The sequence below is a fragment of the Cryptomeria japonica genome, chromosome 8, assembly GCF_030272615.1.
Source record: "Cryptomeria japonica chromosome 8, Sugi_1.0, whole genome shotgun sequence".
NCBI lineage: Eukaryota > Viridiplantae > Streptophyta > Pinopsida > Cupressales > Cupressaceae > Cryptomeria > Cryptomeria japonica.
Window position 1 is genome coordinate 117,019,226 of NC_081412.1, and position 13,413 is coordinate 117,032,638.

At 37.5% G+C, this 13,413-nt stretch overlaps 1 protein-coding gene across 9 annotated transcripts in view; it reads left to right on the forward strand.

Annotated features, from left to right (window-relative positions):
* The window catches only part of LOC131031267 (uncharacterized), a 183,793-nt gene that overhangs the window by 41,674 nt on the left and 128,706 nt on the right, over positions 1-13,413 (forward strand). The window lies entirely within an intron of this gene.

The window sequence follows — 13,413 nt, forward strand, 5'->3', positions numbered from 1 at the left end:
ATTTTCATAATTTTTTAAAAAGCAAAGGCCAAAGGAACGAGGTTTTTGCAATTTCTAACCCACTTTTTTTTCCTCAATTTTAACATGTTTCCGAGTTAAATGGAACTTGATGATTTTTGGGTGAGTCTTGGAGGGTACTCACCAAAAACTTGGCGAGTTTTTTCAAAAAACTTGGAAAATTAACTCAGTGTGTGAACATAGATAAAACTCTAGGGTGAAAAAAATAGCAAGTACTCAGTGACTTGCGTAGTATGCAAGCTATGGTGCAAACAACCGTTGGTATTCATTTCCCATAAAAATCATGAACTTTTTTAGCTGATTTTATCTTTCACCTTCTATGATTTACAATTGATTTCTCCCTATCCAGTGATTAATATTTTCCAAAGTTGCATGGACACAGATATGGATACAAATACGGATACAGTATCAAATACGGATACGACCAGTTTTTAATACCCCCAATAAGGATACGGCTGGATACAACATTCATATAGAACACATCACATATATTTAACACACTTTTCTAAGTTATTAGAGGAGTTTTTCATTACTTCAAAAGCAATATAGACACATAATTGCTATATAAATAATTATAAGTTGATTTAGCAATTTACAATATGTAAAAATAGTAGAGTTGCATTGAAAGATAACCCAAAAAATGGGTCATTAAAATAGAAAAACATTTCATTTGTCTTTCTCATTTGGTGTAGGTTTTGTTAGAATATGTTATATTCCTATTATTAATGGTCAATTATGTAAATATCTTGTAATATTATCTTCTTTCTATTTTTACGATTGTTTCTTTTTTAGAAACGTCGTCCTTGTAAACTCTATAAGATCTTTCGATGTTTGTAAATAAATCATTTAAGTTTTTACCAATTAGTTTTCGTAATATGGTATCAGAGTGGGAAACATATTAAATATATATATATATATATATATTTTTTTTTTCTGAGGATTGTTTTCTGCTGTTGGGTTTCTGGTCGGTTTGCAACCACAATGCGAAATATTTTTCGTTTTTTGTTGGCAAATTTTTGAGGGCTTTGTGTGACGGATTTGCAGGGAAAATTGCGACGTATTTTTCGATTTTATTTTCGACTTGTGTTTTGAAACACCCGCTCTTCGTGGCTCGTGATCTTTGGCGGATTTGTTCTTTGCACGCGATTGATTTCGCACGTGTTTTTTTTGCGTTTTTTTGCGACCTGTGTATACGCGACAGTGCCTTCTTTCTTTGTGCGTCGGATTTTCGTGCATATTTGTGCACAATTTTTCAGAAAATCATGACGCGTTTTCTCTGTGCCACCATTTTTTCTGTGCACTCTGCACACCTCTGCTCTTCCCACCTGATGGATTTCTCCTTTGTTTATTTCACGTCCTCTAGCCTCGCGACGACCTGTAGGATTTTATGTGATTTCGTAGGTTATTTTGCTCGATTTTTGTTTCGCGTTGGCATTGTGTTCTTTGGCGGCGACGATCCGGTTTCTTTGACCTGGGTTTTCTGCATTTCGGGCTATTCTTTTTGGCGCAATGTCACAAGTTTCCTACACAAGGGTTTTTGGATTTTCATTGTAGATCTATTATTTTCTGCAATTTTCTGCATTTTTCTGCAAAAATGTAATGGACTGCCTTGTTTGCCCTGTTTGAGCTATTAAGGAGTTTGATTGTTTCCTTGTTTGGTAAATCACTGAAGTTTAGCTGAACGTGGTGCGTTTATTGTGCTTGTGGGCTTAAAATGTTATTAACATGGAGGTCATTCACATTAACAAACATCGTATTTCTTTATTTGAAGCAATTAACTGAACTTTCATTGAATATTAACTACTGTATTATTACAGTTTGGCATTTCTCATAGAGCACACAAGATTAATAATGAATCAAGAGGAACTGAGCTAACACTAGAATGTAATGACCAAAACCAATAGAACCTGGAAGGTGGTTCTTGTGACTTAAACGGTTTGCAATAGCAACGAAGTTTGCAATCTACAGCGGCGACAATAGTGATAGCAGCCTCCCTTCAGTCACAACTCCAACAATAGTAAACAATTCGTTATGCTCAAATAAGTCGACTCCTACAGATGATTTTGCTGCAGCGATTGTATCACGCCCAACATATATTGAAGCACTCATCTCAGAAAAACGTGGCTGTATAATCACTATCCAGCATGATCAATGTGCCCTGCAACTTATATCGTGCTTAGTCTCAGTAGGGCACCAACGAAACTCGCCCAACATACATTGACTCAAGCGATTGATAAATGGCCTGATTTCCTTTGAGCCTACTTCGGTTTCAAGTGACTGGTATTGTGGTTCAACATAAGCCAGTTCAACACGTGCAAGTCGTGCAAGACTGAGACATTAAACTTTAGCGATGTGAATATTGGGCACTCAACACAAAATTAAGACCGAGATTCTACCTTGTGATTGCCAAGTCGAACTAGAAATAGTCACGCCATTCTTAGACACTAATCAAACCCTCCTTCAAGACACTAATCGATCTGCAACATTATTCTTTAGTGCTGGAAACTAGAATGAATACCTGTCTAAGTGCTGTGGATTCTTCCCAGTTGAGCTTTCACACACAGGTTGAAATATCAATGCCCAATGACTCATTCATTGCCAATTTGTTTTTTAAAATTTCCCAGACCTTGTCTTTCATGGGCATAAGAAATGTCACACTTGAGGGATTACGTCCCCAAATGCTAGAAAAGACTTGTGAATTTCTCTAGAAATCACCAGTACCAAGATAACACAATTTCCAATATGCCATTAATGCTCAACAAGCTTACTTATATAACTCCATTTGGGCACAAATCCCAATGCACCAAGAATGTGGGATTAAAGAATGTTATAATAAAATAACATTATCTCCTTGTCTCCCATTTAAAGGGGACTTTTAATATTTTCTTTCCCAACATTAGTCCTAGCATTAAAAAAACAATTAAGTAAAATATTTAAATTTAACTTTATAAACTTTTAATTTAATTGCTTGAATGATTAACGACTCATAAAATTTGCAAACCTGATGACAAATAATGATCACCATAAATATTGGCATTATAAAATACATCAAATAATCCCAACCATTGAGCAACTGCGGACTTACTATAAATAGTAAGTATCTAGAAACCCTACCAAAACACCTCCAATTGACTTGAAATTGAAATCGCCTAGGCCAAATCCCTCACTGATCCCTGTAAAGTCCTACTTAGCCCTTAGGACAAAGGCAAAATGGGCTAACGACAGATCACCACATGATTGGCTAAAAGGGGGACATTACAGTTCGCCCCGCTTGAAATTGCTTGTCCTCAAGCAATCTCACCTTTGGATGATGCAAAACATGTTCGCTCTCCCAAGTAGCATGCTCTATCGACAAGTTTTTCCATTTTACCAAATACTCCCTGATGACCTGCCTCCGTAAAATACATTCCCTAGTATCAAGAATGGCCTCAGGAACTAGAATAAGCTTCCCCTCATCATCCAAAGGAGGTAACTCTATTGAAGGTACCACATTATGTCCCAATGCCTTTTTGAGGCGAGACACATGAAAAACATTATGTACCTTACTGTCTGCTAGCAACTCTAGCTCATAAGCCACCTCACCTACCCTCTTGATAACTCTGAAAGGTCCATAGCAGCGTGGCTTCAACTTCTCTACACCACTCCTGTTGAGAGTGGATTGTCGGTAAGGTTGCAACATGAGATAGACCATGTCACCAACCTCAAAAGATCTCTCCACTCTACACTGGTCTACATACTGTTTCTGTTGGTTCTGAGCTTTCTGCATGTTTTCCTTCAAGGACCTCATAATATCCTAACTCTCTTGTAAAAGCTCCTTAGCCTTAGGTACACGGCTATTACCAAACAACAAATCCAAGAAACCCGAAGCCGCGTAACCATAAAGAGCCATAAACGACGACATATGGATAGACATATGATAAGTAGTGTTATAGCAATATTCTCCTAGATGCAACCACTTCGCCAATGCCTTCTACTGCCTTGCAATATAATTACGGAGATATATTTCCACCCACTTGTTCACAATCTCTGTCTGCCCATCTGATTGCGGGTGATATCTAGTGCTCAGGGTAAGCTTCGTCCCACAAAACCTGAAGAGCTCTTGCCAAAATTTTCTCATGAACCTACTCTCTGTCACTAACAATGCTCCGTGGCAACCCATGCAACCTGAATACCTTTCAAAAAAATAACTCAGCTGTCTGAACCATTGTATAGGTAGATGAAATAGCAAAGAAGTGTGCAAACTTCGTCAATTGGTCCACCACAACATAAATACAATCCTTGCCTTGGACCTTAGGTAGGCTTGTAATGAAATCCATCAACACATTGTCCCACTTCCTCTTGGGAATAGGGAGGGGCTGCAATAATCCTCCTAGAAAAGAGTGCTCATGCTTATTCTGCTGACACACAGGGCGCTCCCTCACATACTGTAACACCTCCGTCTCGAGTCCTTTCCATGTAAAATGCTCTCTCACCTGCCTGCAAGTTTTGAAATAACCTGGGTGTCTTGTTAACGGTGAGTCGTGGAAAGCTCTCAAGATCTTTTGTGAAATTTAGCCTTTGGCATTCATGCATTTTGAGAAAAAAGGTTCATTATGCCTGAGTAGCATGTGAAGGCACAATTGTACCACCTAACTATAGTGACCTATGTGTTGAAAACCGATAGCTAGATCTGATTATATGAGCAAATAAATATGAACAAATGTATCTACATTGGGCTGGGCCCAAAATTGTTTATTGTAACTTCTAGATAGGGTAGGCCCAATCTGGGTGGTAAAGCCAAATATGTATTTGAGCAATCATTTATGTAATTGGGCTGGGCCCAAACTCATGTAGCTTGTGGTAAAGGCAATCAAGCAATAACGTCTTAATAGGTCAAGACCTATTTCAGCGATTTACATAATATTATTATTAAATTAATAAGGCAGGCCGACTTGAGACTTGACACCACAAGTCAAGTATATAAGCAAGTCATTTGCATGGCATAATAAATCAATCATACCATGCGAATTACATCAACTAAGTCAGCGAACTTGTAGTGAGCTTCAAGTCAGCGAAATTGTTATCTCAAGCTTATTGAAGGTCAGCGCTCATCTCTCTCCATTGGCTGGTCTGATCTGCAAGTTGTCAAGTCTGCAATAGTCATCTTAAGTCTGAGAAAGACTTCTGGAAGGGCAGCGATCATCTCCATGCAAGCGAATTCCTTCTATAGATCTGTACATCACATCTCCAAGACAGCAAGGCAGAATTAATACATCTTGGTCAAGGGAATTCACTGAAGGCTGTTTTAGCAGCAAACTGATGTTATGCTGGAGATAAGTTTCATGTCTTGTAATTGCCTTCATATTTGACATAATATAATTGGATTTTAAGGCTGGGTTTTTTCACCTCCAAGAGGGAGGTTTTCCTAGGGTATTGGTGTGTTGTGTTTATGAGCATTGTGTTTTCATTACATTTTCAGTTTACGTTGAATTTTGTTATATCTGATTAGTAAAATTAACATGGTATCAAAGCTTTAGGTTCATTATAAATTAGATTATTGGTTATCCTTCAGTTTTAGTTTGGTGTTTTAGTTTTGCAAGATGGTTACAGGACTGAAGTTTGAGGACAGATTTGATGGTGCTCTCAACTTTACCTCTTGGAAAGTTCGTGTGCTTCTTGCCCCTAAAGAGGTTGAGCTGTTACAGTTTGTGGACGACAAGGATCTGCCTGAACCCTCAGATCCAGATGAGTTAAAGCAGTTCAAGAAGAATGCTTTTAAGGCAAAGAAGTTTCTAATTGATTCTGTGAAGGATCATCTTGTTCCAGTCATCTCCAAGTTATCTTCAGCCAAGGAGATGTTCAAACACCTAGAAGGAATGTTCGAAATCAATAACATCAGCCGGGCTCTTACTCTGAGGCAACAACTTCTTCAAATCAAATCAAGATGAGCAAGGGAGATTCAGTCATGTCCTTCTTCATGAAAATTTCAGAATTGAAGGACCAACTCAGCTCCATTGGAAGTGAAGTAGTGGACAAGGATGTTGTCATGATTGCATTAAATGGTCTCCCTGATTCTTGGGATCCATTTATTCAAAGCATAAGCGAAAGAGCTGAATTTCCCTCCTTTGATCGCCTCCAATCTGATTGCATTCAAGAGGAATCTCGCCTAGCTGCAAGAGGAATACTCAAAGGCACTCATGGAGGTGACCATCATGTGCTTGCATCGCAACATGTCAAAAGAAAGGGTGATCATTGGAAGAAGAACGACTTCAAAAGAGATAGAGACTTCATATCTCTTGCTGCTTACGATTCAAGGAAGAAGCCAAGGGATCTTTCACATGTTTGTTGCTTCAGATGCGATAAGTTTGGACACTATGCTAAAGAATGTCAGAATCTGCCCAAGCAAGGAGAAGCGAACTTGAATGAAGTTGCAGATTCGAAGGATAATGAAGACTTCCTCTTCATTTCTGCCTTATCTAGCCATGTGCCAACTGACAACAACACTTGGTTGATAGACAGTGGTGCATCCAAACATATCACGGGATACCGGGAGCACCTCGTAGACCTAATGCAGAAAGAGTCCAATCTTCATGTGGTAATTGGTGATGATGCTCAGTATTCGGCAAGAAGTTTTGGCAATACTTCCTTAAATTTGAAATCTGGTATCTCCTTGCATCTTAGTGATATTTTATTTGTTCCTGGAATTAAAAGAAATTTAATCTTTATTTCTGCCCTAGAAGATAAAGGTTATCAAATAGCATTTTCTAAGGGTAAAGTACTTGCTTGGCTTAATAAATCTAGTTTTAAATTTGCTCGTGTTATTGGAAATAGATATTATAGTTTGTATAAGCTTTCAGCTAATCCCATTCGAGCACTCATCCATGAAGCTCCCGAATCTAGTGAGTTATGGCATAGAAGGCTTGGCCGCCTTCACTTTCAGGCACTTCCCTCACTTGAAAAGATGGTTCAAGGTATGCCTAAACTTAGTTATTTTCATGATGATACTTGCAAAGGTTGTGCATTAGGTAAGAACACTAAGAGTCCATTTCATATAAGTGAAAGTAGAGCTAAGGAAAAATTAGCACTTGTTCATTTTGACCTATGTGGACCCATGTCTGTTCTTTCATCTAGCGGATTTCTAACAATGTTACATTTATAGATGATTTTTCTAGAAAGACTTGGATTTACTTTCTAAAATCTAAAGAATCTGATGCAGTGCTAAGTAGGTTTGAAGAATTTAAAGCCCTAGCTGAAAATATGTCTGGTGAAAGGATTAAAGTGTTAAGATCTGACAATGGAGGTGAATACACCTCAAGTAGTTTCAATGACTTTTGTGTAGAGACAGGAGTTAAGAGGGATTTCTGCATTCCCTACAATCCTTAGCAAAATGGTGTGGTTGAATGAAAGAATAGAGCCATTGTTGAAGCAGCTAAAGCAATGATTCATGATCAGGATCTGCAAACTTCCTTATGGGCCGAAGCATCCAAGATTGCAGTATACATTCAGAACAGATGCCCTCACCGTGTCCTGAAGAACATGACTCCTGAAGAGGCCTTCACTAGAGTCAAATTGGATATCAGTCACCTAAGGATTTTTGGACGTCCTATCTATGTTCATGTGCCGAAGGAAAAGAGAACCAAGCTAGAGCCATCTGGGAAGAAAGGTATCCTTGTTGGATACAGTGAATCCTCCAAAGCATTTCGTATCTACATTCCGGGACAAAGGTATATTGAGGTAAGTAGAGATGTTACGTTTGAAGAAAATATTGCTTTTAAGAAATCTAAAGGTTCCCTTGTCAATGATGATAAAGAGGTTAATGATAATCAAAACATGGATATTGATACTAACCCTGAGATTCATAATGAGTCTATTGAGCCTCCCGAACCTATTGAGCATGGTGATCCTCCTGAACCTCTGGATCCAAGTGATGGACCTAGAGATATTGCAGTTCGCAAGAAAAGGCCACTTTGGGTTAGGAGCACAATTCAAGAAGCAGAAAAATTTGCAGCTCCTAGTGGCACTTTCAAAGAAAGTAGGAGACCTCAGAAGTTCATTAAGTATGTTGCAATGATGTGCAACATCATTGAGACTGAACCATCCAGTATAGAAGAAGCTATGAACCAACAAGCATGGAAATTAGCTATGGACGAAGAGTGTCAATCCATCATCAAGAATGATGTCTGGGATTTTGCACCTAAACCTAAAGGTAAGTCTGTTGTTTCTTCTAAATGTATGTTTAAAATTAAACATGCTGCTGATGGTAGCATAGAGAAATATAAAGTTAGATTTGTAGCTCGTGGTTTTTCTCAAAAGGAAGGCATAGATTATGAAGAAACATTTGCTCTTGTTGCTAGATATACTTCTATTAGAACTATTATAGCCATTGTTGTAGCTAAGGGTTGGAAGTTACATCAGATGTATGTAAAGACTGCCTTCCTTAATGGTGTCATTGAGGAAGAAGTCTATATTGAGCAACCAGAAGGATATGAGACTCGTAATAGAGAATCACATGTATGCAGATTAAAGAAAGCTCTCTACGGCCTCAAGCAAGTTCCTCGAGATTGGTATGAAAGAATTGATAAGTACTTGGTTAGTTTAGGGTTTTGTAAGAATGATACTGATCCTAACATTTACTTTAAAGTATATAATGAAATGCTAATTCTGGTTTTATATGTGGATGATTTATTTCTAACTGGTGAAGATAGTCTCATCATTAGATGTAAGAAAGAATTAGCTACGAAATTTGAAATGAAGGATCTAGGTCTAATACATTACTTTCTAGGGTTAGAAGTGTGGCAAAGACCTAATGAAATTATTCCAAGTCAAGGAAAATATACTGTTGATATTTTGAAGAGATTTGGAATGTTGGAATGCAAACCTATGTCTATTCCTATGGAAACTAACTTGAAGAAATTGAGTTTATCTGTAGCTAACTCTGATTTTGGAGATCCTTCTGAGTGCAAACATTTGATTGGATCATTGATGTATCTAGTTAACACTAGACCATACATTTGTTATGCAGTGAGTGCACTCAGCCAGTTTATGAACAAGCCAAAGTATGTTCACCTTGTTGCAACCAAACATATTCTGAGATACTTGTGTGGAACTGTTGGCTATGGGCTAAAATATCCAATCAACACTTCTGTTACCTTGGAAGGCTACTCAGATTCTGATTGGGCAGGAAGTGTTACTGATAGGAAGAGCACTTCAAGTATTTGTTCCAGTTTGGGTTCTGCTGTGATTTCTTGGGTCGGCAAGAAACAGTCTTCTATAGCCTTGAGTATTGCAAAAGTTGAGTATATTCATCGAGTATTGCATCGAGAGAAGCAGTGTGGCTTCGAAAGCTTTTTGCCGGGTTGTTTGGACAACCTTGGGAACCCACAGTTATTCATTGTAATAATCAAAGTTGTATTAAAATGTCTGCTAATCTTGTGTTTCATGACAAATCAAAACATGTGGAAACTCACTATCACTATGTTCGTGATATGGTACAAAGAGGTGCCTTACAGCTGAAATATGTCAGCACTGATGAGCAGGTTGTAGACATTCTCACCAAGCCTCTTGCTCGTGTGAAGTTTGAATACTTCAGAGATAGGCTTGGAGTTGTGGAGAATCCAGCTATGACTGAGAGGGAGTCTCAGTGATGCATTAAGTTGCATCTTCCACCCTCTGCGGGCAATGCATGGTGGAGTCACCCTCTGCGGGCAATGCAAGGTGACAATATTTCCTTCTCTGGGAGAAGGTTGAGGTGACAGACCTCTTCCACCCTCTGCGGGCAATGCACGGTGGATCCATCCTCTGCGGGCAATGCAAGATGGAAAGTTTTGTTGTTTTCTTGCAGGTTACTTTTTCATCCTTTGCGGGCAATGTAAGATGAAGAAGTCCATGATGCATGATTACACTATTTGCTAGAATCCTCTCTAGCTAAGAGGGAGTGTTGAAAACTGATAGCTAGATCGGATTATGTGAGCAAATAAATATGAACAAATGTATTTACATTGGGCTGGGCCCAAAATTGTTTATTGTAACTTGTAGATAGGGTAGGCCCAATTTGGGCGGTAAAATCGAATATGTATTTGAGCGATCATTTATGTAATTGGGCTGGGCCCAAACTCATGTAGCTTGTAGTAAAGGCAATCAAGCAATAACGTCTTAATAGGTCAAGACCTATTTGAACGATATACATAATATTATTATTAAATTAATAAGGCAGGCCGACTTGAGACTTGACACCACAAGTCAAGTATATAAGCAAGTCATTTGCATGGCATAATAAATCAATCATATTATGCGAATTACATCAATTAAGTCGGCGAACTTGTAGTGAGCTTCAAGTCAGCGAAATTGTTATCTCAAGCTTATTGAAGGTCAGCGCTCATCTCTCTCCATTGGCTGGTCTGATTTGCAAGTTGTCAAGTCTGCAATAGTCATCTTATGTCTGAGACAGACTTCTGGAAGGGCTGTGATCATCTCCATGCAAGCGAATTCCTTCTACAGATCTGTACATCACATCTCCAAGACAGCAAGGCAGAATTGATACATCTTGGTCAAGCGAATTCACTGAAGACTGTTTTAGCAGCAAACTGATCTGATGTTGGAGATAAGTTTCATATCTTGTAATTGCCTTCATATTTGACATAATATAATTGGATTTTAAGACTGGGTTTTTCACCTCCAAGAGGGAGGTTTTCCCAGGGTATCGCTGTGTTTTGTTTATGAGCATTGTGTTTTCATTACATTTTCAGTTTACATTGAATTTTGTTATATCTGATTAGTAAAATTAACACTATGAAGTTTCATGACATGGTTGTAAACTTTTTACTAGACATCTAAATTGCTTTAGACAAAGGAAACTGCTAAGTAGAAATATATTTGCCTCACTTTATTGTCTTGAGAGATGGAGGTGGGAATCCTCATATTGTATGGCATCGTCTCACAGAATTGAGAAATGTGCAAGGTCGCCATCATTAGCTACAAATTCCTAGGACTTGACTAAGAGAGCTGATATTCAGGGAAAAATGATGGCCTCTTGAGCTAGTGTGAACTTTAAGGAGGAGGATTTAAGGTTAGTCTTCAAGGGCCAAGAAGTATTTTTGACCACCTTCAAGGGAACTACTTTTGCCCAAAACTAATCTAGAGAAAATTTTCTAGACATTAGCCCAATCAAAGCTTCTTTATTTACTGCAAAGGCCATGCTAGCACACACTTCTTCGAATTGGTAAGTAGAGTGATTCCAAGTTTCTTGCAATTCAAAGTGATGTGTGTTAAGATTGGTTGGGGCCCACATCCTTTTATGCAAATGAGGGTAGGCATGTTTAGTTAGTCTAGTGGATATTCCACAACATATAGTCAATGCCTTAGTCTGGATAGTAAGCTTGTTTCCAGTCTAAGTTAGGATCACATGATGTAGGCTTGTTACTTGAATATGTCAGTGCTAATTTGGAAAGTACACTTTATTTTCTAGTCAAACTTAGGATCACATGGTGTAGGCCTGTTACCTGAATATGTCAGTGCTCAATTAGCATTTCCCTAAATACATTTCTTCCTATCTAAATATACATTGGAAACCCAAATTAGTATTCTATCAATGGATTGTCACTGGCTACCATGACAATTAACAAGATGTCAAGGTACAACTCAAGTTCCCTTATTTTAATTTTAATTGAGTAATTAGTTGATAGGCTATTATATGTCAAAAACCTCCCACCAAGTGTGTGATGTCTCACGCCGGTAAAATAAATTGGTGCATTCTTTTATGACTTTGGTCGAACGGTGTTTTTCTCAGCTGGAACGAGAACAATGCCCCTCCTTGTAAGTGGAAGGGGATCACTTGTGATGTCACTGAAAATGTCACAACGATCGACCTTTCCAACCAAGAATCTCACCCTGGTGTACAACAATGTCAACGGAAATTGGAAGTTCGAGACATTGGAGTGGATGGATTTGTCTCAAAATATCCTCGTTGGTGAGCTGCTCACGAATTTGCCCTGGGCTTCGGGAATCTCTTAAAGTTGGAGGTTCTCAGCCTCCATGCCAATCTTCTCAACTCCATAATTCTGGCATATCTCAGAAACTTAACAAGTAATTTTCAGCTCAACGGGACCTAGAATCCTATCACTAAAACATTTCTTGAAACCATAGGAAGTTGGACAAGCTTAATGAGGGTAAGGTTCGGCAATAATGAATTCAACGACACGGTTCCCAAATCTCTTTGGGAGTTCTCTCATGTCTCATTGCTCGACTTGTGGCACAATAAATTTGAAGGCTTGATTTCCTCTATTGCTAGTGCAAAAAATCTATTGCAGCTCGACATCACCGGTAACAAATTTTTTGGCAATATTCCTGAAGAAATCAGCGAGCTCTAGAACATCACAGAGAACATAGCGAGCAATAATTGATTGAGCAACACTTTGCCTCAGAGCTTGGTGAACCTCTGTCTCCTTGGTAGGCTGGACCTCGACAACAACCAGGTAATAGGTAATCTTCTCATTGAAATACAATCATTGCAGCAGGTCATTGATCTCAATCTGAATCAATTTGAACAATAACCAATTTTTCGGTTTGATTCCTTGGGCTTTAGGCTCCTTGCTTGTGCTTAATATCTTGACCTCGCTGAAAATGAATTATTCGGGCCAACACCTAGAGAGCTAGGAAATTTGAAGCTGAGTACCTTCGATGTGTCAGATAACCATTTAATCGAGCCAGTGCTGTCTGTGCTTGGAAATGCTGCGTACGAAGACAACATTTTGGGAAACCCTTGGCTGTGTGGGTTAAAATGAAATATTAATATAAATTAATTTAATTTATTAAATAATTTAAACTTAATCTAATATAAAAACTATAATAAAAAATACAATATTGTGTAATGCAATTATCATATTAATATCATAATACTTTTTAAAAAATATACATTTAGAAAAAACAAAAATCTCTTAATCAATAAGATCATAACATAAAAATTTGACAATTGAATTTGTAACTTTTAGAAAGTTATTGATATAGTATGATTAGAATTCTTATCCACAAATACTATATTAGACATTAGACATACAAAATAAATTGCACCCAAGTCCATATATTATGATAGAAGTATAGTATAGTATAATATAATATAATATTATAGATAGTAATATTAAGATAATATAATTAAATAAAAAATAAAAATACATATTATACTTAATCATGTGAATTAATAAAAAATATTATACATATTATGTGAATTATACTTAATTTTTACATAATAGTTCTCAATTATTTATTTAACTATTCCCATAACATTGAGGAAATGTCAAAAAATAATTTATTTACTCAATAATTAAATGAAAATCTTATATTTATTAAAGATTAAAAATGGTCTATATCTGATAATTAGATTTATTTGCTCTTGTTTAATATGCTTTTAGTATTTAAGAAAAC